Raw genomic sequence first — 4,371 nt, forward strand, 5'->3', positions numbered from 1 at the left:
ATTAATTTATATATTTGGGTGCTCCACATTTGGCACATAAATGTTTACAATTGTTAGGTCTTCTTGGTCTATAGACCCCTTGATTATGATATAATGCCCTTCTGCATCTCTTGATACAGTCTCTATTTTAAAGTCTAGATTGTCTGATATAAGTATGGCTACTCTGGCTTTCTTTTGTTGACCATTAGCATGATAGATGGTTCTCCATCCCCTTATTTTCAATCTGTAGGTGTCTTTAGGTCTAAAGTGGGTCTCTTGTAAGCAGCATATAGATGGATCTTGTTTTCTTATCCATTCTGTTACCCTATGTCTTTTGATTGGATTACTGAGACCATTGACATTTAGAGTGAGTACTGAAAGATATGAACTTATTGCCATTATGATGCTTGTAGAGTTGGAGTTTCTGGTGGTGTTCTCTGGTCCTTTCTAGTGCTTTGTTGCTTTTGCTATATATATATATATATTTTTTTTTTTTTCATCTTTTTTCCCCTCAGAGAGTCCCCCTTAAAATTTCTTGCAGGCCTGATTTAGTGGTCACAAACTCCTTTAATTTTTGTTTGTCTGGGTACTTTTTATCTCTCCTTCTATTTTGAATGACAGCCTTGCTGGATAAAGAATTCTTGGCTGCATATTTTTCTGATTCAGCACACTGAAAAAAATATGGAACGCTTCACGAATTTGCGTGTCATCCTTTTGCAGGGGCCATGTTTATCTTCTCTGTAGCGTTCCAATTTTAGTATATGTACTGCCGAAGCGAGCACAAACCAGTCATGACTCTTAAGGGAAGTGAGTTTTGGTCGTTTGGGAACCCAGGCCCCACTAGAACCCAGGTTCTAGTTCTTTACAGCCCACCAGCCAATGGAGAAAAAGAGAGAGGAACACATACTGGAAGTAAGAGCTGGATTGAAAGCAGCACACATCCCTTCCACTCACTTTCTACTGGCCAGAACTTACTCATAGGACCACATTAGCTTCCTGCTAAGTGTTTTGCCAGGGAAGTAAAGAGTTCATGGATTTTGGTGAGGACGAACTTTCTCTACACAGTTCTAGCTTTTTAAAATGCATCTCTGTATATACAATGGAGTATTACTTGGCAATCAAACAGAATGAAATCTTGCCATTTGCAACTACATGGATGGAACTGGAGGGTATTATGCTAAGTGAAATTAGTCAGTCAGATAAAGACAAAAATCCTATGACTTCACTCGTATGAGGACTTTAAGAGACAAAACAGATGAACATAAGGGAAGGGAAACAAAAATAATATAAAAACAGGGAGGGGGACAAAACAGAAGAGGCTCATGAATACGGAGAACAAACTGAGGGTTACTGGAGGAGTTGTGGGAGGGGGGTGGGCTAAATGGGTAAGGGGCACTAAGGAATCTACTCCTAAAATCATTGTTGCACTATATGCTAATTTGGATGTAAATTTTAAAAAATAAAAATAAATAAAATGCATCTACACCGTTAACCAAATTAGCAAACCTTTACCTACTCTAGCAAGGCACTGTGCCTGGGGAATCAGAGCCCATCATGTCTGTTCACCATGAGAACGCTCTGGAGACCACAGTACCCTACTTGGAGTTCCCACCACAAAGTGACAGGAGCCACACACAGCTTCCTTTTTGGGGAATCAGGCCTCAGATATGATACAGTCCTTGAGTCCTTTGCCTGGGTCATACTTTTCCAATAATAGGAGTTGTTGGGTATCAGGAATACGCATGAGGAGTATGGGAACCCAGTTTATTTTAGAGGAGGAAACATTAGGAAAAGGTATAATGTCTCTGGCATTTTCCTAAGACCTCCCAAGATAATAATAGACTCTGGACAGCCTGCATGTGCCCAGTTTGAAGCCTTCCTGAAGAAACTGTGTTCTGCTTTTCTTTCAAAGTACTTCTTGTCTCAAAGGTGGGTTTCCTTTTGCTGCTTGGAAATGGAAGTCTAAACAGGAAATGAGAATGGTTTTGCAAGGAAAGGTCAAGGGAGGCAGCAATTGTTGACATGAGATGGAAGCTGAAGCAGTGAGAATGCATCTTACCATCCTTTTACTTTGCAGAGCATAATTGAGGCCCCATATGCTACTTTTTGAAAATGGACTTGGTTTTGCCCCGAGGCCACACTTCCCATGAGCAGCTATGTGCTCCTGACAGCCACCTTTGGCTCAAGAGCTCCCCAAAGGGTTTGCTGGACTTTTTCCTTTGACTTTGTGGCAGTCTCAGACACTGCTACCTGACCTTTTCTCCTCTCTCTCACCAGGGGTCTGACTTGCATCACAGTCCTATGGCTCGCCCAGCCTCTGGCTTCTTCCTTATTCCCTTTTCCTAAGAAAGTCCCCACACACCCTTGCTGGCATCTTCTTGGGAGGACCAGACTGCCACGAAAGTTCATGCTTAATATTACTTCGTTGACTATTATTTGCAAGGAAAACACATACAAAACATGTGTATACCACAAATTTCCACAAAGGTCACTTCTAGTAAATCTTCCTTTAAAAGTCCTATGAATTAAGAAGGAAATGAATAATCAAGAACTTATGAAGGGGAGTGTGGGATAGATCATGAGCTTTGGGGCACTATTAAATGGTCTTTGGCTAGGAAACAGGAGCCTTATCTCTCGAGGTCCTTAAGAGCAGACTACATACAGGGGCACCTGGGTGGCTCATTTGGTTAAGCATCAGACTTCAGCTCTGGTCATGATTTCACAGTCTATGAGTTTGAGCCCTGCGTCAGACTCTGTGCTGACAGTTCAGAGCCTGCAGTCTGCTTCAGATTCTGTGTCTCCCTCTCTCTGCCCCTTCCCTGCATGTGGTCTCTCTTTCAGAAACAAATAAACATTTAAAAAAATTTTTAAAAAAAGAGCAGAGTACATATAGGAAACAAGTAGGTAATAATGTACTACTTTAATATTTATTATGTTTATTATTGGCTGGGCTGGCCTGTGCTAGGCTTAAGCACCCAACCTAGCCTAAGAGCCTGATGGACGTACAAAATCTTTAGGTCAAACTTAAATTCCTGAATCTGTCCACCCTCCAGCCAGACACATGTGGCAGCAGACAAGGAAGCAAGAGTAACCAAATCCATGTGTTTGAAGAAAAGAGAAAGCAAAATGGCTGAGCCTCCTTCCCCATGAGCATAGACTCTGCCTTGCTTCACCACCTGAGCCACAGGCTTAGGAGGAACAAAAGGGCATCCTAGAAATTCACACTGGCCCTGCCTACCAGTGAACAGGCCCAGAGTCTTGGAAACCAATCCAATCTGATTACTGTTCCCTCTTCTCACAGGAAGACAGGAGGAGAATAGGGAGGGGCAAGTAATACTCTCCCTCCTCAGAGAGTATACTTAGATCCTCACTGAAATGTACATTGGTCAGCTAAGAGCTGTGTGTGTGTATGCATATGTGTGTAAGGGGTTTTATGGGAGGCAGTCTCTTCCCTTAAGGAGAGAAAATTTGAATTGGGAAACAAATACTTACAGAGCTATCAGATAACAATTCCATGCTCATCTCTGTGGTGGTTCTGACCAGTGGGGTGTGTGGGAATAGTGTGGGCTGGGCTCACCAGCCTGAACTTCTACAAAGAGTCAGGCCTGAGCCAGACCCCGGAAGTTACACTAGGGTCAGAGAGACAGGAGGAGAGGCAATGGTTAAGGGCTCAGGTTGTGGCCTCAGACCTGGTTTAAAATCCTGGTTCCACATCTTGTTGGGTTTTGACAGGTTCCTAAATCTTTCTGAGCCTTGATTTCTTTATCTATAAAATAGAAATATTAATCTTAAATGCCAGGCTGTTGCAAAGATTAAGTGAGATGAAACATGGAAAGTGCCCAACCTAGTGGTAGATGGCTTTTACCATGATGGGTGGAGGGGGGACCCGTCTCAACAGAGAGGAGCAGCAGTAGCAGAGGTCTATGTGGGGGAACAGGAGGAGGCCAACTGGCCAGGGAGAAGAATGCACTTTGCAAGGTCATGGGGGGTCAGGCTGGCTGATGTGACGGGCCTAGGAAAAACAGGCATGGAAGACCGGCTGTTAGTCGAAGTTTGTGCAGAAAGAAATAAAGAGAGAGAGGTTTTCCAGTAGCGAGTGGCATGTGGGGGGCGTTGAGTGTTTAAGTACTTGAACCTCTGGGAGCAGTGAAAGAGTAAAAATGTTCCCATGGTCTGTTTTGTCAGAAAGGAGGCTGCATTCTTTCTCCTCTATGGATTCCCGCATGCAGGATCTACAGCATGGAAGAGAAGCATGCATTTTCTCATCTCAGACAATCCAGAATGCTATCAAGCAAACTTGCAAGAAAGCCGAGGGGAGAGATTGCCTGTTGTAGTACCAGTTGCTCGCAGAATTGTGTTACTATTCCATAGCTACAGCTGCATTTGCAGAGA

At 43.3% G+C, this 4,371-nt stretch overlaps 1 non-coding gene across 1 annotated transcript; it reads right to left on the bottom strand.

The window, feature by feature from the left end:
- Positions 1-654: 654 nt before the first annotated feature.
- On the bottom strand, positions 655-761 carry LOC125935821 (U6 spliceosomal RNA). The gene has a single exon (XR_007461806.1). It is a non-coding gene; the product is annotated as a U6 spliceosomal RNA (small nuclear RNA).
- Between the last annotated feature and the right edge of the window lie 3,610 nt (positions 762-4,371).

The sequence above is a fragment of the Panthera uncia genome (assembly GCF_023721935.1).
Source record: "Panthera uncia isolate 11264 chromosome A1 unlocalized genomic scaffold, Puncia_PCG_1.0 HiC_scaffold_17, whole genome shotgun sequence".
Taxonomy (NCBI): domain Eukaryota; kingdom Metazoa; phylum Chordata; class Mammalia; order Carnivora; family Felidae; genus Panthera; species Panthera uncia.